Source organism: Ambystoma mexicanum, chromosome 6p (assembly GCF_040938575.1).
Source record: "Ambystoma mexicanum isolate Mex_15411 chromosome 6p, UKY_AmexF1_1, whole genome shotgun sequence".
NCBI lineage: Eukaryota > Metazoa > Chordata > Amphibia > Caudata > Ambystomatidae > Ambystoma > Ambystoma mexicanum.
This window is the reverse complement of record NC_090935.1, coordinates 1146047745-1146075226: the sequence shown is the minus strand read 5'-3', so window position 1 is coordinate 1146075226 and position 27482 is coordinate 1146047745. Positions and strand designations below refer to the sequence as shown.

General features: G+C 45.8%; 1 protein-coding gene across 3 annotated transcripts in view; it reads left to right on the top strand.

The window, feature by feature from the left end:
- The window catches only part of KANK1 (KN motif and ankyrin repeat domains 1), a 1603545-nt gene that overhangs the window by 188881 nt on the left and 1387182 nt on the right, over positions 1-27482 (top strand). The window contains exon 2 of one of the 3 annotated variants that reach the window (XM_069625751.1): positions 23746-23920. The exons of the other annotated variants lie outside the window; for them this stretch is intronic. The gene's annotated coding sequence lies outside the window, so the exon portion shown is untranslated. The remainder of the gene's footprint in view (positions 1-23745; positions 23921-27482) is intronic. 3 annotated transcript variants of the gene reach the window in all.

The following is a 27482-nucleotide window of genomic DNA, read 5'->3' as shown; positions in this document are numbered from 1 at the left end:
TTCATGCTCTACACGCGGCTTTGTCTCTGTCCCCAGGTCTCTCACACCTGTCCGCACTCCTGGTCTTAATCCGCCTTTTTGCGGTTTAATTTGGCGGATTTTACAGTAGGAAATATGACCTGAGCACATTCGTATTAGTGCAAAACGGAAACGGTGAGTTTAAACCTTCTGTGTGCACAATCCATATCGTTGGGGTAGTGTGCTTTCGCAAACCAGACATAACGTTGGTATATTTTATTAACCAAGGCTCTGCTCTTCCCCTTAATTCCTCATTTTATACATTTGTGTTCCGAAACGTGCCGTTTCTTCTGTAGCTGTCGTCTACTTATTCAGAGCCATGTTTATTTGCCTGAGCTGTGATAAATTATGCATCTGCAGTTGAACACTGGACATGAATCTGGACTTTGCAGTACACAGTAATAGCGACGTTTGGGACAAGTGAAGTGTCTCCAAAGAATGTAAATACAATTCGGACTGCGCCTGCATGGTCTGTTTGGCCAGTGGTAGAAATGTACGAAAAGAAGTAGTGGAACGTTTTCCCCTGGTGGCCTGCCCCCACTCCCCAAAAACCCCATCACTCTTCTATTTTAAAATGAAACCATTCCAGAACGGTTTCTTTTTCAAATAAAAGTGCAGGGATGGTAAACGCTCCCGCCCACGACATCTGCCAATGAGTGACGTGAATATATGGACTGCTTCCCATTAGTTGCGCAGCCATTTTCTGTCAGTGCTCTTAGCTAGTCAGGTCATTGGCGCGTGGGCACGTAACGAGGTGCGTATCCGGTTTCCCGATCCCGAATGAGGCTCTCGTTACCCTGGTAACCGTGACTGCTGCCTTAGGATCAGGCCCCTCCTGCGCAGCATGTACCCAATCACGCCTTCACCAGAGACGCCTCCGACGCCGGGCAAAGCTCGGGCCCTCCTAATGGATGTAGATAAGTTACAGTATGAAAAGCAGCCTGGTTTTGAAAGAAGCGACGGGGCCATGCGTGTCGATGCTCGAGGAAACGAAGCCAAGCAGCTTCTGGTGTAAGATGCCCCGTTGAGCATCCGTTGGTCAATGGCGCAACTCTGTTTAATTTAATTTGTTTAACTCCCTTCAAGCCCGGCCTTGTCACTAAACCGATGCTTAAGTGGGAGAAAGCGCCTTAATAATAACTTGTGTTTTTATGTGATATTTCTTCACAGCTTTTGGTATTTCTCACCCTTGTAAATAACAAGTGTGAATCAATATCGCTCAAGTCTTCGGTGCTGTTCAGTTGATCAACCGCCAACGGATGGAAGGCCCAGTCGTCCTTCATGGGATACGAACAAACCCTTTTAATTTGACACGAATCTCTGTAAAATGGGCACCCGTATCGCGAATCTCTGTAAAATGGGCACCCGTATCCCTCGGTGTGAATGTGCTGGGTGGATGTTCGAAAGAAGGCTGTTAAGGTAAAACGCCCTACCCAAGTTACATTTTTATATGATAGGATCTTATGCTTCACAAAAAGAGTTTTGCTTCCGATTTTCTATTTAGTAAACACCCATTTGTTGACTGAATACTCGCTACATTTCTCAGCTGGGTTTAAATAGGGCAGTGGCAATATGTTGTTTTCTAGATATCACACGAGTCTTACACTTGCCAGTTAATCCATTAAGCCTAATGGTACTCACTTGGGGCACATTAGAGAAGACCACCATCCCTATTTGTTGAGGGAAAAAAACAGAACTGTCACTCCTAAAGAGAGACGCTAGGGGAACCTGTTTTATTTAATGTTGGAAGGCATGGTTTGGGTTGTTGCAGTGCATGCGACCATATGGCTTTTCACCCATCTCTGCGATTTAGCAGGCAAAGTCTGTTATGAACTGTTGACCTGCTGGTGGGTGATGGTGGATTCCCTGCCTCCATCGCTGCCCCAGAGTACAGAGGTTTGTGGTTCTTGGAGGATAGATTTCACCTACTCTTCCTCTAATAACCTTTCCTATTGTTGCTCCCAGGTTTATAACCTTTTACACAGTCAATCCTTCGCTCTGTTACTTTTGTCTGTTGGGCCTGGCAGTCTCCAGATTATACCCATAGGGGTTGCAGGGAACTCCAAAATGAACACTTCTTGACAATTCTGGCCTCCATACTTCAAGGGCTGCCAGAGCATATCTTGAGCCCATCACAGGACCATATGTGCACTATTTCTAGTACTTGAAACTGCCATCATTGGAAATGCTTGTCACCACATGATGTATTTTATTCCCTCTGTGGATCACATTTTGTTTTATCCACTGTTTGCCATTATGCACACACTCATTTTACCAACCCCTCTTATCTACCCAGCCTGTTTGTTTTTGTTAGGAAAAAAAAAGAAAATCGACTATTTCCCCTTATCAAACACACCCAGCCGCTGCCATCTCCCTTTTGCCCTCTATCCCCACACATAAACCTGCCCTCCTCCCAGGAATGCAATAAAACCAACATTTCGGGGCGGGGGAGGGCGCTAACTGGTGATGGGAGGGGCCACTTCAGAAAATGGATGAGGCAAACTTGGTGGCTCGGCCCCCACTGTTCTACCACTCAAGGTCTGATGAGGGGACTAACTATCAAATAGTACATTTTAAAGCGCAATATGCAGAGAGGCGGTGGAAGCCTTTCTTGAAAGCAGCAACTTTAGAGTTGTTCTGCGTTTGTTCAAGTACATTTTTCTGTACAAACACAGTAAAACTTTAACACCGCGAGTTTCGGGAAAGGCTTCCCTCACTTCTCTGCCTAACAAAATGCAAGTGCGCATATTCAGTGGTGCTGCTAGGCTAAAATGTAGGTGGGGCTAACACTTCAAATGCTGGGAGAGGCACTAACTTCAGATACTTCGGGAGAGGGGCAAACTTCTTTTTATAGGGGCATCTAACGTCTTTACGCATTCTAATGAGATTATTCTAGTGCAGTTGCAATGTTATAAGCAGTTAACTCTCTCCTTTAAGTCTGCCAGCACTCACTTAACGACTGCTGTGAGGAGATGCCGCCTATCCCCCACCCCCTTCTAATCACCCCCCCTGGCATGCAAGTACTAACCCCACATCACAATTTCAATTGCCTAAAAATGTCTTCATCTGAATGCGGGTGCTAATAATGAAATGCTTTACGTAACTAAGGTTTCCACAAAGCACTTCAAAAGATCAGACCTCGGGTTCTCTGCATTTCATAACATATCCCCATACCCATTGAAGATCATCACTCGGGTGCTTCTGACCTGCACCCGCCTGTCCGCACCGTCACTCCTGATGCACGTCACAATGCCTTTATAGTCCATACAAAGCTTACATTAGATTGCAAAACCACACCTTCAAATAAAAACAGTTTGCAAGTGAGTAGGCAAGTTCAAGTATAGTCGGCGGTGCATCCTGTGCCAAGAAAGTTGTTTATCCATGTTAAGTGTTGTATTCAGAAGGACTATTCTCCAGTGAAGGGAAGCACGGCACACACCTAGAACTACAGCTCACAGATAAAATAAATCTGTTTTCAATGGAGTGTTGCCTTCAGCTGTGTCTGGAGTGTCCGTTAGCTGATCCCGTGCACTCCTAACCAGGGGCGCAACACAATTGAGCATATCGGGCTCTAGCCCTGACCTACAGAGCCGTGGCTGGACAGAACAGGACATCGAAGTTAAACGGCTTTGCTGTTAACAAAGGCCCTGCACAGAAGCTCCACCCCTCAGCTCACACTTCAGGGGGTTTGGGGGGGGGGGTTGGAGCCCGACTAGCTCAATGATGTTGCACACCTGCATGGACCCCAGAATCCTGAGGAGGGCGAGAACATCTGAAAGACTCGGTGCACATGCACATATACACATGGCTTAACAGACGCAATTGGAGGTTTTAAACCCAGAAGGAAAGGAACTACAATTTATTTTAAAGTGCATCTTAAGCATAGTTAATGAGCAGATGAAAATACAATCTGCTAAAATAAAGATACTAAAATATAAATTTGACATCAAATCAAAATATATCAACGCACGTTCCAATGCCTCAGTACTTATGAGGAAAATGTGTGATTCATATGCAGTCCTTTTATTAAATCAATTTTAAGGGCAACACTTTAATATAATACAAAAAAGGTAGCAGGTGCCTCTTTCTAGAAATAATTTTTTCCCCCACTTTGAGAGTCTGCAGCCATCACTTTTGCTCACTAGTTTTCTCAAAGGAGGAATACCCATTTGCATATCAGTCTTTGCCTGCCCCCAAAAGGCAGTCCAGCACCAAAATGCCAGGCAAACCTCCTTTGACCAGGAGTACCAACAGCAACCTCAGACACATGTTTCAGCCTTGTTGGGCCTTATCAGTGAGGTGGAGCTGTGCTTCTCTGAGCACAGTGAGTAAGGGGTCCACGTCTGGATTCCCCTTGGTAACTTAGGGTGACCAACCCCAAGTTCCTTGCAAAAATACAAAAAAGGTAGCAGGAGCCCCGCTCTAGAAAGAACATGGCATGATAACCTGTTCTGTGTTTTTTTTTCCCCCCACTTTAAGAGTCTGCAGCCATTGCTTTTTGCTCTCTGTACTTTTCACAAAGGAGTAATATACATAAGCATATCAGTCTTTGTCCCACCTATAAGGGCAGCCCAGCACCGAAATGCCATGCAAACCTCCTTTGAACAATATGTTGCAAAAAATCAAACTATTTATTCTCTTGAATATTCTATATATACAAGTTCCCTTCTGTGCTAGAAAACACGTACATTAATTGCCAATGCCTTTAACTAATAAGGTGATTACAAACTTAGCTGATCCTGACATCTACTGGAAAAGAGCAGTATTGCCACACGTTATTTTATTACGCACAGGTAGTCCGAGCAGTGAGCTCTGGTTTAGCCCCAGATCCAGGGCAATTTGTAAGGACTGCTGGGACTGACATCCGGCTAGACCCCCAGTCCACTTAAACCTCTGCTAAAGAGTTTCTTCTTGATGATGCAGTAAACATGAGCAGATTCTTTTGATTATTGGTAGTTCGTGTTTTAGGGTGCAAAGCGGAAACTAACCTGAAATGGGTGGTGCTACATGTTCGATAGCAGGCATGTATTGTAGACCGGGGCAGAGCTGGCACAAAATATTGGGGAACTGAAAGGTAGTTTTAAAAGGAGGAGTTTACGAGTAGGGTCATGAAGGATTAGCCACTGCCAACAGGTGTGCCTCATTTTCTGTGTTTGTATCAATGTGTGCATGCTGACCCTGGCAATCCTCTTTTTTTAAAAATGTTTATTTGCTCTCTCTTCTGCCAACTGGCTTGTGAAAAAGGGAGGAACGAAATAGAAGCGTAAGGGCTAGTATTGCTAAGTCATTTGCTCTGGGAATCAAACCGGACCCCTTCTTGATTCACACATGGGGTGATATCACAGGAGGTGATATCATAGGAAGTGACATCAGTCATTTCTCCACAATCATGGGGCCCGAAATTGCAAAGGTAAAACCACAACGAAGGACGTTGTGGACATTGGAATAAATACTCACCACAGAAGTGTTGGGGATTTCTGCACATTTACTGGTAAATGTGCTTAGAACGTCTAACCAGGTATGCAAAATGTGACAAAATATGCTAGAGTCAAAAGGTGGCTACGGCATGCATTTAAGTGCATGTTCATGTGTATTATGCAAATCAAAGGATTTGCTGTGCGTGTTACATGCTATTTACTTTATATGAATGCTGCCACACATGCTAGCTTCGTGGTACTACTGTAATTTGTAAATGTGAATTCTCCAGCATGGGGTCTGGCATGGATTCACATGCTCGTGAATATTCTCCGCCCAGTATCCAGTACTCGACTGCGGCACTCAGTCTACTCTCCCTAACATAGCCCTCTTTGCCTAATACCTAGCTGAATGCTGGCCAATATTTGCTTGTTGTGGGAAACAACAAGCCTCAGATTGACTAGTAACTACATTATGTATTCTTACCAACCAAACCTAGCCCCTCGAGCATTACTCACCACTCTGATAGCTATACTTAGCACTATTGTATACATCACCATGCCAACAACCCTTCCCCTAGAGGGTTTAGTTGCCCATACACAACCTATCTCCAAATCACACTGCAATATAGCTCAGAGAAACTACAGACTTAGAGCTCGCCTACCTAAAATATTTGAACCTATCAATAAATATAACATTAATCTGGGTCACCTTCGACCCAAACCACTCCCACCTCCAGAAACTACTGCTCCTCCCAGTCACAAACACTATCCTAAAAGAAATAAGCCCACCACCAACCCGCCTCTTACGGTACAGCCGGATCCTGACCTAAAAGCTGCCTTAATCAATGCCAGATCATTAGTCGCTCATGCTATAGACGTGGCAGACGCAATCCTAAAAAATGATCTTGACTTCCTCGCCATTACTGAATCATGGCTCCACGAAGCAGCTGACCCCGCACTAACCTTAGCAGTCCCCGACAACTACACCATCCTTAGAGCTGACAGACCAAACGCTCGAGGCGGAGGAATAACGATTATCGCCGAAACTAATCTCTCCATGAGAAATATCTCTACACCTAACCTTAATTCCTGTGAGTCCCTCTCGATCAAACTAATTACTGCCAACTCTCAAACATTAAATATTCACCTCCTCTACAGACCCCCTGGCCCTATCGGTACCTTTTAAGGAAGATATCACCACTATTATCTCCGAGAAATTAAAAAATTCCTCACAAACTCTTGTGCTAGGAGATTTTAACCTAGGGTACAATGATATCAATGATTATCAGGCCACTGCCGTAGCCAACACCCTAACAGAACTAGGCTTCTCGCAGAAGGTGAATGCATCCACCCATACCAAAGGGAGAACTCTGGACTGGATTGCATGCCACAATTGCAACCTATCCATCACAACTATTGCCCCCAAATCTGGACAGACCACCACCTAATTTCCTTTACAATGAATACCAATAGACCTATAGGTCCAACACTCCTCGCCACAGCCACATTAACTAGAAACAAGAAAAATATCACGGCGGATAAAATTCTGCCACATATCATTCCCAAACATAACCATCTACCTGACCATGCTGATCCAGGGCTTCTAGTGGAGGAATTCAATAATGCTATGACCCTCGCTCTCGATAGCATTGCCCCGTTCAAACTTAGGAATAGTAAACCTAAAAAGCACCTGAACTCCTGGTTTACACCCCGCCTAAAAAAAACTTAAGACTTCAGAAAAGAAAATGAGAAACAGCATGGAACCTACATTCCACTGCGGAAAATAAAACTAACCTAATAAACATTTCAACGCAATACAAAAAGGACATCATCCTGGCCAAACGAGAAACCTATAATAACAGGATTACCCAAGCCAATTCCAGCATGAAGGAGCTATTCTCCATCCTAAAAGAACTGGAAACTCCCATCGTAGCACAGGATGACTCCATCAAAGACAAAACCTGGTGCACAAACATACAGTTGGCATTAACCAAAAAAGTGTCCAAACTCCAAACCAAAATTGCTCTAAAGAAAGCCTCACTACTAGCCCACAACCCGACTCCCTTGAACAAAACTACCATAACTATACCTAAAGAAACTTCCCAATTCAATTTCTCCAAGGTCTCAGTGATCGAGGTAGAGAAAACTATTCTGAGCCTTAAACCTTCCAATTGCAAAGGCGACCAATGCCCAGCACAAATGATCAAGGACGCTGCTAGAGATCTAGCTCCCTTCATCACAAAACTTATCAATGCCTCCTTTACTACGGGCACCATTCCATGTAACCTAAAGGAATCTTGGGTACTCCCTCTTCTGAAAAAACAAACACTGGACCCCAATATTCCCACAAACTACAGGCCCATCACCACGGTGCCTTTCTTACTAAAAATAATAGATAAGGTAGCCTATACCCAAATTCAGTGCTTCCTTGAGGCAAACCAGCTCCTTGGCGTCCGCCAATCTGGTTTCCGACCTCAACACGGCGCTGAGACTGCCCTTATCGACTTAAAGGCCCAAATTGATTCACTCAGAGACGAGGGCAAAATAGCCCTCCTCCTCCTGCTAGACCTCTCAGCCGCCTTTGACCTGGTGGACCATAGAGTCCTGTGTAACCACTTAGACTCTGCAGCCCACTTCTCAGGGGAGGCCATAGCCTGGATACAGTCATTCCTCAGTGACAGGACTATGAGGGTGTTCTCCTCCTCACCGGCAGCTGACCCAATAACCATCACCTGCAGAGTGCCCCAGGGATCCTGTGTCTCGCCAACACTTTACAACATTTTCACAAAGCCAATCTTTGACGATCTTGACAATCTGGGCGTCACCTACACCAACTACGCAGACGACACCCAGATTCTCCTACCACTTACTGGGGATTACGGTGAAGATCTGGCTTTGATGAATAGAATCTATAGCATTGTGCAGGCATGGATGGCCAACCACGGCCTATGTTTAAATGATGACAAAACAGAGCTCATTCTCATGGGCACGACAGCTCGCATCTCTAAACTTAACCAAAAATACTCAGCATTTATCATCGATGGGAACACTATTTAGGTCGCCAAAGAAGTAAAAACCTTAGGTTTTTACCTTGATTCAACCCTCTCCCTTACCAAACAGGTGAATTCATTGGCCTCATCCACAGCTTATACATGTCAATTAATACGAGCCGGGAAACCATTCTTATCAGTTGACAGTTGTCTTATCCTAGCCAGAGCCCTCATCCTATCAAAGTTAGATTATTGTAAGTCCCTCTACATAGGGTCTACCAAACAAATAATCAACAGAATACAAGTGCTCCAAAATAATGCACTTAGTGCAGCTCTAAGCATTTCTAGAAGAGCTCATATCTCCGAAATAAGACGGAAATACAAATGGCTATCTACCCAAGAAAAAATCAACCTCAAAGCTGTATCCCTCATCCATAAATGCTTAAATAATAAAGCCCCCCGCTATCTCACAGAACGATTCTATAGAAAAAAACCCTACTAGACTTACCAGAACAGCTAGCCCCAATGGCCTCCTAGTGCCCAAATTCAAATTTACCACCATTGGAGGAGCCAGCCTCCAAGTTAAGGCAGCTCAATTATGGAACTCCCTACCGTATGCACTTAGTTCTGACCAGACGTTCAACAAATTCAGACAGAACACTATAAAATGGCTTACTGAGGATACTATGTAACCTGCACTGTCCCATCTACCCACCACTCGTGCCTCGCCTAGGCTAAAGATGATGACTGACTTGCTACTTGTAAATCTAGTTTATCATGTCTGTTTGGCTATACGCCTGTTCTTGGTATTGTCTCACCTTGTGGTGCCATGTTCTGTAAATGTGTAATCTTTGTAACTAAGCTGTAAACCTACTTGCTCTCATGCACCCTGCTACCTCAGGGTCTGGTGCGCACAACAAATAAATAAACAAATTCCCCGTCGTCAGGCTGGGAATCCTCGATAAAGAAAAAATCAGTTTGTTTTGTTTCTGAATTGTCTTTCTCCTAATAACCAATCACTGGTCTCTGAGTCATACTGCCCCCAGCCAATGACTGCCCTCTATCCAAGCCCCTCCGCTGGCAGCCATCTTCAGATTTTTACCGCACGTTCAAGTGTTGGGAGTCCTCGTGCTATAGCTCTCTAGCTTCTACTGCGTATTGCGTTTTTTCAGAGAATTTTCTCAATTGTTTTTGGTCAATTGAGCCTCCAGCTTCATCGATTCATCATCCGATTAACGGGGACCCGCTTTCGGAAGCTTCTACGCCCCTCAAGGGCAAATTTTCATTGAACTTCACTTCTTGGAGGATTCTAGAAGATCCTTGAGGCCTACCCTGCGTGGACATGGCCGAAGACAAAGGAGACTCGACGCCTCTGTTCAGGATCTGCCCAGGATGCAAACTACAGAACGTTTTCAAGGAGGATGGGCACTCCTGGGGCCTTTACTGGCTACACGCAGACAAATCGCACGTGGTGGAGGCCTGTGCGTTCTGCAAGGACATGTCCTCCCGCACCATGAAGTGCGGTCACAAGCGGCTCGCTGAGTGGCTGGAGACCAGGAACCCGGCGGCAGGTGAGCCCCGGCAACGTACTTCTCCCAAGAGAAAATCTGGGCGGTCTTCTAAGACCTTTTGAGGGCGCTCCGGCGACCGGGGCCCAACAGAAGGCAAAGCACCGCAAGTCCACAGGCACCGGGTGTGCCGTGGGTACGGGCTCCTCGGCAGCCAGGCTGGGCACAGCTTCGCCAATGCCGTCAACCACGAGCCAACGTTCTGGTTCAGCGAAGAGAAGGAAGTCTGAGCAACCGGGTAAGCTTTGGGAGAGGGCCCGATCGTCTCGGACGGAGAAAGCCAAGGGGGAGGGAGGTGCTGACCCCCCCTCCACGGTGATGGCCTCAGACGCGCCTAAGGTCATGAAGGCCCAGGTTCACCAAGCCAAAATGTCTATTGAGGGAGTGGTGGCTTCCCTGGCGAAGGCCGCAGAGGCGGTGCCCAGGAGACATCCACCAAAACGAGTTTCCCTGCCCGCCCGGAGGGAATCATCATCATCATTCGTGCCCATTGAAAAGACTCCCGTGAAGATAGCGCTCATCTCCCCGAGACCGTCGCCCCTGGCCGAGAAGGGGCGGGCGCAGTGGTCCAGCTAGTCTCGGAGATCTCTTCTGAGGAGGAGCTTTCAGGCCTGACAGTTCCTGAGAAGAAGGGCGTCAAGGCCGGGCTCTACGGGAAGGACCGCAATGATGCGGATGGGGAGATCGATGAGGGAAGAGACGAGGAACAGCAAGGTGGGGAGGAACCGGACCCCAGGCCACTCCCTTCGAAACCGCTTCCACCACCGACGGACAGGTCGGAAGACATCCTACAAGCTCTGTGGATCCTGTGCACGGAGATGAGGACAAGGCTGCCCACGCCGACGGGCGATCCATCGCCTGGAACGTCGGAGGATCCACCAGCTAAGAGGAGACTAGTCCATCATCCCCCCCCGTACCACCCCTCCCTTCCATCCCCTCCGCCGAGGGATGAGACTGAGTCGGATATGGCGGCGACGACGACGAAACGGATCTCCCGTCTCTGGTACCCAGGGTTCTCCCCCTGATGCGATCGGATCCTTCCACGCCATGATCTCCAGGGCCTCAGAGCTGTTCCAGCTCAACCCAGAGGAAAAGGAGGAGGGTTTCCTTTATCAGCGACGAGAGGCCGAGAGGAAGACCGTACTCTCGGTCCCGCTGTTGGATGACATCAGGGACGAAGGGCTGTCCCTCCTGAAGAACCCATCCTTGACCCAGGCGAAGAGAGACTGGTACGAGAAGAAATACCAGGTTCCAGACTCTGCACCAATGTGCCTCAGGGCGCAGCCGTCCACAGACTCGGTGGTCTCCGCGGTGGCCAGGAAGAAATCTGCAGGGTCGGCGGCATAGACTTCCACTTCCCCACCGATGGCGAGGGGAAGAAGCTGGACGCCATGGGACGAAGGGTCATCTCATCGGCGGCGACTACCATTAAGATGGCCAACAGTCTCGCAATCGTGGCCTGATACGATAGGGAGCTGTGGTTTAAAATTGCCCCTCTCCTGGACTTCCTCCCAGACAAGAGGGCTTCGGACCATGGCACCATGGTGGCCGTGGACATCGCCGACACCAGGTTCTGCCAGATGGACAACAGCGTTTGCATTCGCCGGTGTGGTTAGCTCAAGGCCACCAACTTCCATCAGGACGTCCAGGCGATGGTACTGGACATGCCCTTCGACAAAGACAACTTGTTCGGCAAGGCGGAAGATGAGTCACTGCAGGCCATCAAGGCAGACACCGAGACGGTCCGTGCCTTGGGCACACTCCAGCAACAACGGCTGTCCTTTCGGTCCCCCCGAGGCAAGTCACAGGGTGCCTCCAAAAGATTCGGTGGCAGCTCTTCTTCATACCGTCAAGCGGCCCGTTCTTTGTCCCAGGAAGCCTACAGAGGCCGCAGCAAAGCCAGAGTAAATCGTTGTCATCGCCAAGGGGCCCAAGGTGGTATGACCTCAGCGAAGCAGGACTGAACCGGGTGTGATGTCGGGCTCCCACCTGAGCACCCCGGTGGGAGGCCGGCTGGCGAACTTGGTCGGTGTGTGGAAGTCCATCTCCACTGACCTTTGGGTGCTGGATGCCCTGGACCACGGACACACCCTGGAGTTCCAAAGGAAGTGTCCCCGTTTCCCATCTGTGGCCAGGAAAGAAAACCACATTCCACAACTACTTCTAGAGGTACGAGCAATGCTGAAAAAGGGCACGATAGAACTCGCCCCGAAGAGGCTCCGGGCCTCCGGAGTATACTCGCGGTACTTCCTCGTCCGAAAGAAGAACTGCGGTTGGCGGCCCATTCCAGATCTCTGCCGCCTCAACAAATAGATAAAAACCCAGAAGTTCCAGATGGTCACCCTTCAGCAGGTGCTGGGACAGCTGGAGGAAGGAGACTTCCTGTCGTTGCTGGACCTGGAGGATGCTTACTTCCACATCTCCATACACAAGGGGCATCGAAAGTTTCTGCGCTTCGTGGTCCAAGAGTGGCACTACCAATTCAAGGCCCTTCCCTTCGGTTTGAAGTCAGCCCCAAGGGTCTTCACCAAGTGCTTGGCACCGGTGGTGGCACGGCTGCGCCTGCAGGGGAATCCACGTCTACCCCTATCTGGACGATTGGCTCATCCGAGCGAAGTCGAGGGAACTCGCCGTCGAACACACAGCGAGGACCGTCAGCCTGCTCACGGGACTGGGGTTCTCGATAAACTATGCAAAATCCTGCTTTGAGCCATCGCAGGACGCTCGGTTCCTGGGAGCCAGACTCAACATGGTGGTGTGCCTAGCTTCACCATTGGAGGACAGGATAAAAGCTATCCTGGGCAAGGTACAACGGCTGTTGACCATGGAAGTTGCCAGGGTGAGGTCCATCAAGTCCCTGCTCGGCATTATGTCGTCATGCATCTACCTCATTCGGCTGTGCAGGCTGCGGATGCGCCCGCTGCAGGAGTTCCTCGATGCCCGTTGGATGCAAGTGGCGGGAAGCTTCGAGGACAAGATCGCCCTCAATGAGACATTCCGTCGAGCGTTTCGGTGGTGGGGTGTCCGCACGCATCTCGCATCGGGCACAGACTTTCAAACCCCAGCGCATCAGGAGACGGTGGCAACGGACGCCTCCCTGGAGGGATGGGGCGCATATACCGGAAATCTCCACGCAAGAGGCCTGTGGCTCACAGAGGAGAGATCCTTGAACATCTACGTTCTGGAGCTCCAAGCCCTGTTTTGGGCCCTCAAGTCATTCCTTCCGTCCCTCAAGGGCAAGGTGGTGCAGGTCTTCACCGACGACACCACCACGATGTTCTACATTCGGAAGCAGGGGGGGGCACCAGATCCTAAAGCTCTCCAAGTAAGTGCAGGACCTTTGGCACTGTGCCGTCAACCAGAAGATGTTCCTGGCACCCTTTCATCTAGCAGGAATGAAGAACACTGTCGCTGACTCACTCAGCAGGGAGCTGCGCTCTTGCCACGAGTGGGAACTTCGTCAGGATCAGGTGGACCTACTGTTTCGACGATGGGGCAATCCCCAGATCGATCTGTTTGCGACAGCGACAAACACCAGGTGCCGGAGGTTCGCCAGCAGGTTTCCCCAGCCGGGGAGCATGGGGATGCATTCTCATTTCCTGGGACGGCCTGTTTCTCTATGCGTTCCCACCGATGCCGATTCTTCTGCGACTCTATCCGTCAACTCAGACGGTCCCAGTGCAGGACGATCCTCGTCGTACCGGCGTGGCCGAGGCAGATATGGTAACCGGACCTTCTGGACATGTCGGCGTCCCCTCCAGTCAAGCGTCCGGCAGATGCAGATATAGCCAGAGAAGGAGGTGCGATTCTGCACCACGACCTGGGGTCGCTGAACCTGCAGGCCTGGCTCCTGCAGCGCTAGAGTTTGGAGGATATGAGATCCCGGCAGACTGCAAGGAGGTACTTGCCAAGGCCAGTGCTTCTTCGACTCTTAAGTGCTATGGACATAAATGGAAGAGGTTCACCATCTGGTGCAGTGCACAAGATAAACCCTCTACGGCCCCTCAAGTGCTGCCATATTTGCTGTCGCTGGCCAAGGCGGGGCTAGCACATGCTTCTATCAAGATCCATCTGGTGGCTATCTCCCGCTACACTAGAACTCCGGGGTGGTCGTCACTGTGGTCGCATCGCCTGGTTAAGAAGTTCATGAAAGGACTTTTCCGCTCTTTCCCGCCGGTGAAGGCTCCGGCCCCGGCGTGGGAGCTCAATGTGGTGCTGACTAGGCTCATGGGTCCTCCGTTCGAGCCTCTGCATTCGGTGCCTATGAAATTACTATCGTGGAAGACGCCGTTTCTGGTGGCCATCACCTCCACACGACGAATGGGAGAGATCCAGGCCCTCTCCTGTAAGCCTCCGTACTTGACATTCCACGGAACGAGGGTCGTGCTGAGGACGCACCCTTCCTTCATACCGAAGGTGCCGTCGGACGTCCATCTCAACGAGCCCTTGGTGTTACTTGTTTTCTTCCCGTCGCCGGCTAAGAGGACTTTGCACTTGCTGGATGTGGCTAGAGCACTGAAGTTTTACGTTGCCCGCACAAAGAGTTTTTGGGAGACATCTCAGCTGTTTGTGAACTTTGGACCTGTGAACCAAGGGAAGGCCCTCTCCAAGGCTTCCATTTCCAGGTGGCTCTCGGGGTGCATCACACACTGTCATCGGTTGGCAAACTGACCGTTGCCTGGCCATCCGAAAGCCCATTCGACCAGAGCGATCGCTGCAACTACGGCGTTCCTATCTGGTGTGCCCCTGCTGGACATCTGCAGGGCTGCTACGTGGAGGTCGACGCATACCTTTACAAAATTTTACTGCATCGACCGGGATTCCAGGGAGGAGTCCAGAGTCGGCCAAGCAGTGCTTCGCAACCTGTTCGCTTGAAGGTGAGCCTGGTGAGGAGGTATGAGATGCTTAATGTTGAGTTGTTGAAATGCTTAATGTTGAGCCTTGCCAGCTCCCGTGGTTGTGCATGTGTGTACTGCTATGTATTCTTTTATTCATGAGCATGTGAATCCATGCCAGACCCATGCTGGAGAACAACAGTTACAGGTAAGTAAATTGTTCCTTTTTTTCTGCTGGTCCCAAAATCTTACATTTACAATGAAACATTAATTAAACAGCACTTGTACCCAGTGCTCCACATAAGATTGGGAGTATTTTACGCCCTATTTTTAAACTTTGAGAGTAAATGTGATTTTAAAAGAGTAAAAATGACTTTTCTCCTTTGCAAGATAGTAAAATGTATGTGACATCCAGCCGACCTGTGCAAAAACTGTATGGAAATCATTAATATGCGGCAGCTTTCCGGCCATTTGATCTCTCCTGTATATATTTAAATGTTGAAAACACAAAAACCTAGCCAATTACATAGTAAAGCAAGCATGAATTGTGTTGTGTGTTTTGAGGTTCGATAGCAGAATTGTCTTTTGATGATTAATGAAAGTCCTCTTTTCCTGGAGCTATTACTACCTAATGGTATGCCAATGTTATGATACAGCAGTGCAGGGAGGCAAGGACTCCATGCTAAATTCTATATCTAATCTCATGGTCAAATGGTTATTTATATAGCGCTTTTGGCAAAGCGCTGTACATAGAACATATTTATCACAATTATCACCAAACCGAAGTCGGTACTCCTTTATCGACCTTGAAAGGTTTAAAGGCTGAGTTGGCCTTGCCAGGATTCGAACCTGCAACCTACAGATCACGCACAGGTTGCAGCAACGCGTGCTCAACCGGCTGAGCTATCTTATTGGCTAATATACTCCAAAGGGCGGTTAACTGAGTATCGACAGAGGTACAATAATCACAGTGCCTAGATGTTGAAGCGCTACATAAAGTTAAATACCTATCTAGATTATCACAGGGACAGGTTTTGCTGAGTTTCAATTTCAATTACAAATGCACCTTTCATTTGATGTTTAATTGTAGTCCTGAAGATTTGAGAGGCTATAACACCTGTGATTGTTGTAATGACAATCACTCACCTTTGAACCAAGACTCTGCTGCCACTGACTATTTATACTAATGTACTCCATTGCCTGCAAGGTTAAATGGATGTAAACTAGACCATGCATAGTCATTATTCTACACACTGTTTTTATAATTGTAGTGTACATTAAATTATAAGTGTAAAAATGATCTGCATGATTATGCGCACATCACAGGAACTCTGAAAAATACAATTGTTCATGGAAAAAAGCATAATTTGTTACAAAATATTAATTCTCAATTGCAACTTAGTTTTCCATCTTATTAATTTTACAATCCTAAAATGCTAGGAAAATACATATGCACAGTGCTTCTGATGGCTCCACGAGCAGCAACACAACAGAAGATGAATGGAAATAAACCATTCCTTTTATCACAGTGTGCAGTTTCTTTTTTTGAAAGGCTTCAGAGAAATACATTCTGTTTCAGAGGCATTTATCTATGGCATGTGAAGGTGGTCATTACCCAAAATACAATTGTAGACAAATACTAAAGGACACACCCCAGTAGGGAATGATACCAGGTGAAAGGTTGTGAGGAAAGTAAAGTTTTTATAAAGGTATATGCATGCAGAGGACTCCTGCCTTGAGAGCTCTCTGAATCATAATACAGAATACAGTACATTATATGCTTTAGAATCGTCACTGGTGGTGATTCTCTATGGGTACATTAAGTTGCATTGGGATTGGTGGACAACATAGATACAGTATGGCAGTACATGGGCTGGCTCCACATGATTGGCTGGTGCAGGGCTGTTACTTCGAGCGGCGCGTGGTCAGCTTGACTCATGTGGGTGGTGTGAAGGTCAGGTCGGTTCCACAGGAAGAGGTCATTCTGTCTAAGCTAAGCTACATACTATCTCCTGACATGCAATGAATAATACAGAATATAAACCATGTGCTAAAATGTGGGGACACCTATAAATTGTAGACACATATTTACACATTCCCGCCTCAGGCCTTTGTAGGAGTGAAGGGTACTGGGTCTTGCCCCCCGGATACGTTATCAGAGGGCTTGATCTAAAATGTATTCGTCATGGCGCCACAGTGCATGAATGAGTGGATTGATAGGTGTTATTCTTAGGCAAGATATAGTGGCACAGGGGCTAGTTATATTGGGGGCACTCTGGGGTGGTCAGTGGAGAAAGGTCACACTTCGGTTACATCAAAGGGAGAATGGTGGGCAAAAGGTTGTGCAGGCAATAACTCCCAAAGGTGGGGGGTGAGAGGAGCAAGAGCAGGTTTGGGGAGACGAATGGGCCACAAGGTGAGATTCACCCCGGTCACACACAGGGAAATGAGCTCAGAGGAAGGATAAAAGAATACAGTTTCTGTTTGCAACCATTCACGCCAGAGCATCAGTGAGAAAGAAGCCTGGACGGCACAGACACAGGAGGAGGAGGTGGGGGCTATCAGTGTGCGCGGCGCTGCAAAGGGGAGAGAAGGCTTCTCAGGGCTCGGGATGCGGCCTAGTCCATAAAGGTAGTCTAGAGGTGCACAAAATGGATTCCTAATGTGTCTTGCCCCTCTTTCGCTGTAGCCAGGGAAGGGCAAGGAGGATGTCTCCCCACTATTGCATGAGTATTAAGTCTCTTGTGCCGAATGTACAAGGGGGAAAATCAGCCCTTCCTCCCTTACACTTGCAATTATATCCACATGGATAAAAATCTAAAGAAGCGATTTGCTTTCTGTCAAGTAACCTGACCTTTGCATTGCCCTCTGCTCTAAACTTGTGTGTAAATGTACACAGGAAAATAATAAAGCTGTCGTATTTACAAGATTTTCATGTGTAAAAAGGCCTAGTTCGCACCTTATCTGGAGGTCTGGTTGTACCAAAGAGGCATTAACATTGTGTTGTGCAAACCTCGAGCAGTGCTTTAAAACCATCTTTAGATAATCGGGTAATTACACAATGAAATAAATGGAATGCAATTTCTGATTGCTGCTGCAGCGGCAAACCCTGCTCCATAAATCTAGAGGACACAGCCAGGTCTGAAGCCCTTGTAACTAGCACAAGCGTGGCACGTGTGAACAGATCGGACTCTAGTCTCCCCCCTTGGCTGACCTATAGAGCTGTGGCCGGATGGAACAGAAAACCGAAGTTAAATGGCTTTGCAGTTAACAAAGACCCTGCACAGAAGCCCCACCCCTCAGCTCACATTTCAGGGGAAGAGGGGGGGAGCTGGAGCCTGATAAGCTCAATGACGTTGAGTGCCTACCTCCTCCACTGCTACCACTTGTCTATCCTAACTATCCTATCTTATGAAAACATTTGCAACTTCTTTTTCAACTTAACCTTTTCAAACTTTGAACCATGTAAGGTGCTCTGCCGATACCCTCTGGGCAGCGCCAGCACTAAACCAAAGTAAATAAAAAAATGAAATATAATTTTTTCCTCAAGACTACAGTCCGGTGTACCTGTTGCTGGGGAACAATACATCAATTTCTCGGGCAAGGCTGCAGATGCTGAAAGGGTGCTTTGGGGGAGGAATTTGTTTCATGCAAGCAACAAAGCACTACTGTGGCTCTGTGTATTACAGCAGTGGTCTGGACTGGACTGGCCATGTTCACTGTGTGCAGCACTTGGATCTTTTACCGAAGTTCTGCAGTACATAGGTATGTATGTACTGCAGTATGTTGCCAGTGTGCTATTATCAGCTCTCCAGTGTAATGAAGTGAGAAATTGTGGGGTGACCAGAATAAGGCGCGCTGAGGCTGAAAAGTTGATAGAATAAAGTGAGCTATTGACGTGGTGACTGCTGCGGTTAATATGGAACTTTAGGTTACCCCAACCTAAGTTTAAACTAGAAAAAAGACTGTTGTTCCATAAACATGCGCTGTCACATAACACATTACAAGAGTCCAATCAGATCAAATATCCTTGATATTTTATTGTGTGGTCGATACTGTATTTGGCGACACGTGTTTCGACCAGTTTGGGCTTTTTCAAGGCAAGGTTACAAATCTATTACACATTTGAGTAGATAACATGTATAAACATTAATTCATGTCATAATCGAATAAAAAATGAAAATATTAAGGCCGTGAAAATGGTCAATAGTACACAAACAGACCCCATAACATGAATAGGTCATAGATAATGATATTTCCATAAATAAATGATAAGAAAAATGAACAAGTATGCGGGGAGAGAAAGGAGGGGAGGAAGAATGGGAGACAAAAAGAGTGAAAAGGGGCAGAAGCTATCAAACCAATTGTTGAATGAGTAAACAATTTTAACTGTCAACCTTGAGATATTAATTCAAGCTTATACTCCAATGAGCCCCAGAGATTGTGTGAAATGTTGCTGAAATGTGTCATCCACCACCACATTACCAAAGCATCGCTTGTCATAAACCGATAAGGTCAAATGTCAACAAGATCTAATATGCCTTTAAATGTCATGATTCCATCTGAACATTGTTGATCAAACGGTTAAACCTCTATTAGATTCAAACACGCATTAATTAACCATTGTATGCCTCTTTATAGGGCCTATATGAAGGGGGATTAGGTAGGTTGGACCAATGCATGAGCTAGATCTCTAAGCTCGGTGGAATTCTCCCACCAGAATATTATTGATGACTGATTTCTTTTATGACAACTAGTGGCATGAAGAGTTGAATTAACCTCTTTTAGCTATCTGTGTCCTTGTATGTAAAATACTGTTTTTAATGGGAATTTTAAGATCTAGAAAATCTAAGGTGTCACCACTGATAGTCCTAGTAAACTCAATTCCAAAGGTATTTGAGTTAAGATTCTGTAAGAAGCTGTCAAACGGTTCTGGCGAACCATTCCATACCAACAAAACATCATCTATATATCGCTTCCAGAGCAGAATTTCTGTGGTAAATTCATGAAGATTGTAAGTATGTTAAAAAAAAACAAAGATTAGCCAGGGAAGGTGCTTACTTTGCACCCATTGCTACACCCTTCGTCTGAAGGAAATATTGTTTGTTGAATAAGAATTGGTTGTGGTTAAGGGTGAAGTTCAGAAATGACTTAATCATGTTGATATGTTTAGTGTGTGAAGCAGAGTGATTACGAAATGCAAAGTCTGTTGTTCAAAGCCAAATTGTGTTGAATCGGTGTATATAACGCTTTCACATCTAGTGTTCCCAAATGATAGTGGGATTGCCACCTAATTGAATTGAGTATAGTAAGCGTTTGTGTAGAGTCTTTGGAATACGCAGGTAACAGAGGAACCAAATCCTTGATTGCTGTGTCAATGTATTGTGATAGGCTTTCCGTTGCCCTCCCCAGCCCGCTCATTATTGGTCGAACATCAGGAAGATGATGGTAATGCTTGTGTATCTTGGGCAAGAAATACATTGTCGGGATCACTGGATTATGTCTGATAGAAAAGCCCTTTCATAATCTGTGAGAAAGTATTGAGAATGCCAGTCATAGATTAGTCAGTTCTTCAACTATTTGCCTGGTGGTATTATCGAGTTTCATATAACACCCAGGGGTAGCCAAAAGATCATTTGCCATTTTAAGATAATGCGATATATTCAGTAGAACAATATTTCTGCCTTTGTAGGCATCCTTGATTACAATATTATCATTTATTTATAATCGTAATCCATGACTTTATCATGGAACATAATCTGGATTTACTAGCAATCACAGAATCCTGGCTTCACCAAGCCTCAGGACCACTGTTGGCACTAGCCATACCTCCTGAATATTCAATTTTCAGAGCAGATAGAACCACATCCCTAGGAGGTGGAATAACTATCGTTGCCAGGAACAATCTACAAATCAGATCAAGCTCTACCGAAAACATTGCAGGATGTGAACTGTCAGCCAAACTCGCCATGAACGAAAATGCCACAATCAATATCTTGGTGATTTACAGAACTCCTAGCACCATTAGTCACCCAGAATTAGACATCTCACTACTACTTGCTCCCATTATAAAACCTAATGCAAAATGTATCGTCCTCTGAGACTTGAATTTAGGCTTCAACGATGACCATGACCTCAAAGCTACTGCCCTACACTCAGCACTGAAAGACATGAATTTCAACCAGCTGATTAATGCCCCCACACACATAAAGGGCAGAACTCTCGATTGGGTCCTCTCACTTAACACCAAAATTAACATAGACTGCATTACCCCACTTGGCTGGACAGATCACTTTTGTATAGAATTAACCATTATGAGCGATAACCCCCGTCCTCCCAAATCTAAAGAACTGATCACCATTGTAGGTAGAAACCCTCGGAAGCTCACTGCAGAGAACTTCGCCCCCATCCTCAAAGTATTAGCAACAGACTCTTATAGATAGCAACGACCCCAGTGCCATATCGGAATACTACCACAATTGCCTCGCCTGTACCATTGAGGAAGTCGCTCCTATCGCAACCAAAACGCTTCGTACAAATAAGAAGACACACTCCTGGTTCAATGAAGAACTTGCTACTCTAAGAAGAACTAAATGTGCATTAGAACACACCTATAACACACATCCCACCCCTGACTCGGCTAAAGCCTTCAAGGGCGCCAATAACATTTATAAAACAGCCATCATCTCTCATAAAGCGAACTCCTACAATACGCGTATCAGCAACGCAGCATCAGATTCAAAGAATTATTCTCCATCCTCAGAGAATTAGAAAATTCCACACCCACTGAGACCTCTGCCAACTCCAGTAAAGAATGGTGTACCATTATACAAGATGCTCTTCCTTCCAAAATCACCTTACTACAAAATAAAATAACAACTAAAAGACTGCTGCTAGCTGATTAAAAAGAAAAGAAAAAAAAACTCAACCCACTTCCGACCCCGAATGACAAAACCAAACCACTACTCAATTTCACTCCTGTCCCCAAGAACTAGTGCTTGATACAATCACTAAGCTAAAAGCCTCCAACTGCAAAGGGGACAGTGTCCCAGCTAAACTAGTCAAAGCATGTGCGACCTCTCTTACCCCCACCATTACTAATTTTGTCAACTCTTCTTTTAATACGAACAAAGTCCCAGCCAGTATTAAAGAAGCCTGGGTTACCCTGCTCCAAAAAAAAAAAAATATATATATAAAAAACAATCTGGACCCCACAATCCCAACTAACTACCGCCCAATAACCACAGTCCCTTTCCTACTCAAACTCCTCGACAAAATAGCATATAACCAAATTTAAGGACACTTGGAACAGCACCAGCTTCTTGGAACCAGATAGTCAGGATTTAGGCCCAACCAGAGCACAGAAACAGCCCTCTTAGACGTCAAAATACAAATGGACACATCAGAGATTCAGGGAAATTATGCCTACTCCTACTGCTAGACCTCTCTGTGGCATTTGACCTCGTAGACCATGACAAACTGTGCACCTCACTGGCCAAGGACTTCAACTTCTCCAATGATGCCCCATTGTGGGGGAAATCCTTCCTTGCCAATTGAACATCTAGAGTTTCCATAGGCAAAGAAGCTGCCAATCCTATCTCAGTACCCTTTGGAGTACCCCAAGGATCCTGCCTCTCTCCCACGCTATATAACGCCTACACAAAACTCCCTTTCTCAGCTTTAGACAAAATGGCTGTCATCTACACTAACTTTGCAGATGACACCCCGATCCTCATACCCATCGCAGGCGACTATGACCAGGACACGGTGACCATTACGCCATCATCCAAAACTAGATGGCACTAAACAGTCTCTGCCTCAACGATGAGAAGACTGAAATCCTCATTGTGGGGTCTCCACCTAAAATAGCCAGCCTTCACCCCGACTACTCAACCATCAATATCAGCGGCACTCCTATACCAGTACTTAAGCAAGTGAAGACACTAGGTGTTCACCTCGACGCCAACCTCACTATGATCAAACATATTAATACACTATGCTCATCCACGGCTTATATCTCCAAACTGATCACCCTAAGTCGACAATTCCTAACCCCCTCCAACTACCTGACACTGGCCAGAGCTCTGGGATTGTCCAAGTTGGACTATTGCAACATACTATTACTAGGCACCTCCAACATCTCCAAAATGCAACTCCTGCAAAATAAAGTCCTTAGGGCAGCGCTAGGGATAAAAAAAGTCTGACCACATCTCTAAGATCAGGAAGGATGCCCATTGGCTTCCTATCAAAGCCAGAATCCTCTTTAAAACTCTCTGCATTGCCCAGAAATGTCTCAATAATAAAATCCCATCCTACCTAATACCCTGCATTTTAAAAATTCCACGAGATTACTCCGAAACAACGACAATCGCACATTAGCACCCCCTCGATTCAAATCCACAAGAGCGGGAGGTAGCAGTTTCCTTGTCCTAACGCCTAAACACTGGAACTCCCTCCCCTCTATATCAAAAAAGAGCCTCCTGTCCCTGGCTTCAAAAAAATCTCAAAACATGGTTATTCAACCAATACTAATAGAACAAGACGATCTTTTACCTGCCAGATCTAGCTCACTGTGAATCTTGTACATAATCAATGTATATGCTGTATAATGTATATTATCCTATTGTTAATAATTTCTATGTACTGCAATTTTGTATGACTATTCCCAAAAATTGTCTGTAATCTCGCCGTGATACCCAAGGGTCTGGGCGCGCAACAAATAAATAAAATAAATAAAATATGATCATTATTTATGACCTATTCATGTTATGGGGTCTGTTTGTATATTATGGACCATTTTCACGGCCTTAATATTTTCATTTTTTGTTTTTATTCGATTGACATGAATGAATGTTTAAATATGTTATCTTCAGTGTAATGAGCCATCTGGTATTTATTATTTTATTTTTTGCCACAGCAGGGTGATGCCTGAGCTCCCCCAATGCGCTGCTGCTGCTGTTTTTCTGCAGGTCTCGGCACTGACTGATCAGGAATGGGTTTCAAAGGAGCCTCCCTGTCTGTATATAGGAATTGGCTTCTGCCTGATTGGGCCAGGGAAGGGGAAGACGGTCCTAGCACACAGACAAGTCCAGGTTAGACTTCTGTTTTCTCTACGGAAATGATCTCGGTTCTAAAACCTTCCCACGTACATTTATATAACCGCATACCACCCCAACCACATCATCTGCTCTCTTAGACACCCCCATTTTATTGTAGGTTGATTTACATGTAAACGCACTGTAAGGCATGCATCTTGCTATTTGCTTGGATTTTAACCTTCGCAAACTTTGCTTTTGAATTCACATTTAACATTTATTCTTCACCCTAAATGAATCTGATTAAACGGAAGATGCTTTTGGACTTTTTCTGTGCAAAGCTTGATCTTCTTTCTTGTATTCTGTTAATAAATGAAAAAGCCCCTTGTAATGGCAGTAAATGAAAAGCAATCTGCCAGCAGAGTAGAAATGATCCATCCAATGTACATAGTCCATATACCCTTCAAGAAGTCCGTTTATTTGGAGCTCTACCTATGAATCCCACTAGCAGGGAGGTTGGAGAGGGTGTTTTTATGACCGGACGGCCATCATAAGTGTGACTCCCGCAGCATATTCACACACTCGCCAGCACACAACGCAACCCCTTTACACACAACGCATCACCTCATCCCTGGTACACAAGAATCCTCAATGGTGCGTTTATGTACGACACCCCCTGAGGTTTTGCACAAAAGTGATAGTCGTGTAGTTCTTGTGGGTCGCAGCAGGCATACAGGGATGCCGTGGGACGGAAATAGCCCTGCAGCAAATAATAAATGTTTAGACACTTTTGCAAGTGTCTAAAAACGTAACGCTCCCCCAGATGTATCAGGAAAGGTGACCCCTAGAAAGAGAGTGCATAATTGGGACGGAAGTGCTGTGCTTTAATACTTGCGTGGACCCGTGAAATACTTATCAAATTCTGCTCACATGTTTTCTTTCCTTCATGTAGCAGTGGAGTTATCTGTCCAACAGCAGGCTCTGAAGGTGGGAAAATCGAATCTGTTAGGCTGAGAATTATTTTTGGAGGGGCCAGGGGCAGTTTTGATTTCAGTACAAGTCGGTGTGTTTTCAGAAGTTGAACCGGGATGGGTGCTTCAGGCATGCACAAAATCTTTGAATTGGATATCATGCAGTCAGTGCACATCATTCTGATCATGGGAATCTTGCAAGATTGCTTTAGTCATAAAGGAGAATTTATTTGGTTACAGGAGTAGATCACGGGAAGAAGTTATATTCAGACACCACAACATACAACTTACAGCTCCTCTAGGTCTCTTCCCCACCTGTCCTGCTGAAACGGGTTTGCAACGTTTGGCCCTCCAGAAGTTTTGGACTAGAAGTCCCATCCCCCTTAGACCACATAGTGAATGGTGAGGGATCATGCGAGTCATTTAAAACCTCTGGAGAGCTGCAGGTTGCAGACCCCAGCACTAGAATCTACCCCTACCGAATGCCTTATGCATCCCACAGCCATATTCCATACACATGCCCTTGTTGAACCAGTAACATTTATCACTGCAGAAGTACAATCCTGCATGTGTACTCGTGGAATGTGGTCTTGGAAAGGTTCCGAAGTTCCCTCAAAAGGGCGTCAAGTGGCGACTGTATGCCAAGGCTGAAAGACTGTTTCAGGTTGTCATTGAACTTGGTGACTAATCTAAGAATTGTAACGAAGCATTATCTTGTATGATTAAGAACATAAGAAAATGTCAATCCATGTCACAGGGTGCAAGATAATTTCACGAGAAGGCTGTAGAGTGGGGGTCGGTGAAATACAGAGAATCTCTAAAGTTGTTTTTAACAGGAATCTCAACAAAAAGAGCCAGTATCGAGTGCAGGGATTTTCCAGGAGCTCAGAAAAAAACACGGATCAAATGGATCAATTTTCAGAGCATTTTGCATAGAGCCTGCACAGACCTTAAATAGTGACCTCTCCATTCCCCTGATTGATGCTGAAGCAATCACGAGGGAGGAATATGGAATTTAAATGGAAAAAGGAACTGGCATAAACATCAGTAAAGTGTTCGTGAGCCCCTGCTCTGGAATAGTACAAGATGGCATCTAGTCGGCACAGACGTGAAGCTGCTCAGGAGAATCTGAACATGTGGAGTTTTCTAGTCCCTTGGTCAAGTGCTGCCTTTTCTGGAAATCCTATGAATAAGAAATTCATAGAATGCAGAATGAGGGTGTGAAAGCTAGGCCTTGACTAGGAAAGACACAAAGATAGGCAATCCAAGGTTCAGTTGATGTGTTATGGCTCCTTGTCGCAGATGGCTAAAAAGAGTGTTCAACACCCCCAGTGGTGTCCAGCCAAATAGTTTTCACCAGGAGCCTATTCTGGCTAAAAATTCTGGAGAGAGCTGGAGGACAGTTTTAAAAAGTGGGTTGTGAGTGGGACCATGAATGATGATGACCCAACATCCATTGCCCCTACAGGTTCCTACATGGCCGCTATCAATTATGCCTTTTCTTCATTAATTCTGTTCTCGAGGAGACAGGTCTTTACCACGCCACAGTTGCTGGACAGGTCTTTATCCCACCTCAATTGCTGCACAGTAAGAACGCAGAATACAAATAAGTATTTATTTTTCCACAATTGCCACCTCAGATGGGACCTCATTGCAGTTAAGGTCCAGTTGAACTAAACGTGGCACGGTCGGAGAACAGGCAAAGTCGGGAGTGGGGCGCACAGCTGTTTTCCTTGCAGCCACACCTTCACTCACCAGCTGACTCCTTTGGCACAATTGATCCCTCTAACTGAGGATCCCCGTTAGTGTGAGAAAAAGTGATTCACATTCCTGGGTAAGCACTGGCACAGAATATTGCAGAAAATTAGATAAGACCGTTCCAGAATGATACTTGAGGTTTTGATATTGTGAAAATGAAATGTTGCATTTCATGTGGGAACATATTGTTAATGAACCATGGAGAAATACACTTGAATACATAATGCTGTGTTCCCTGGGGGAAGCATACTGTTAATGAACCATAGGGAAATACGCTTAGAAATGTAATGGTGTGTTTCTATGGAAGCTTACTGCTAAAATGAACCATAGGGAAATTCTCTGTTGAACCATGGAATGGGGGACACATGAAATGAGTATGTAGACTACATTGATTGTGGCCACAATGTATTTAGAGTGGGACATTACCAAAGCAACATTTGTGATCACCAAAGAAAAGGGGAAACAAAGTAATCGATAGAGATGGGATTCAAATGTTGGAATAGCCACCATGAATTAGAAAAAACGTGTGTCTACTCCACTGGAAGGAATGCAAGGGTGGGAGCTAATGATTAAAAAAGGCTTGCAGGTAGTGTTGTGTTTACAAAAAATGCCATCAATACACTGCCAACAACCCTGATTTGCAATTCCCAGTGATGGCTCTTTTGACCTAGGCATAAATCTAGGAGAAGCGCAGAGATTGCATAAACCACAATCTGGAAGAGATGAAGCACACTCATTTGATAGTGAGAAAAAAATTAAGGATTATGAAGAGGGAGACCGTGAAGTTTTAATAAGAATGAAGGGTGTGTATGTAGGGTATCCAGTCCTTTTTTCGAAGCCCAAAGTTTCAAATGTAAATCCTGAGAAAACATCTTTTCGAAAAGCCATTT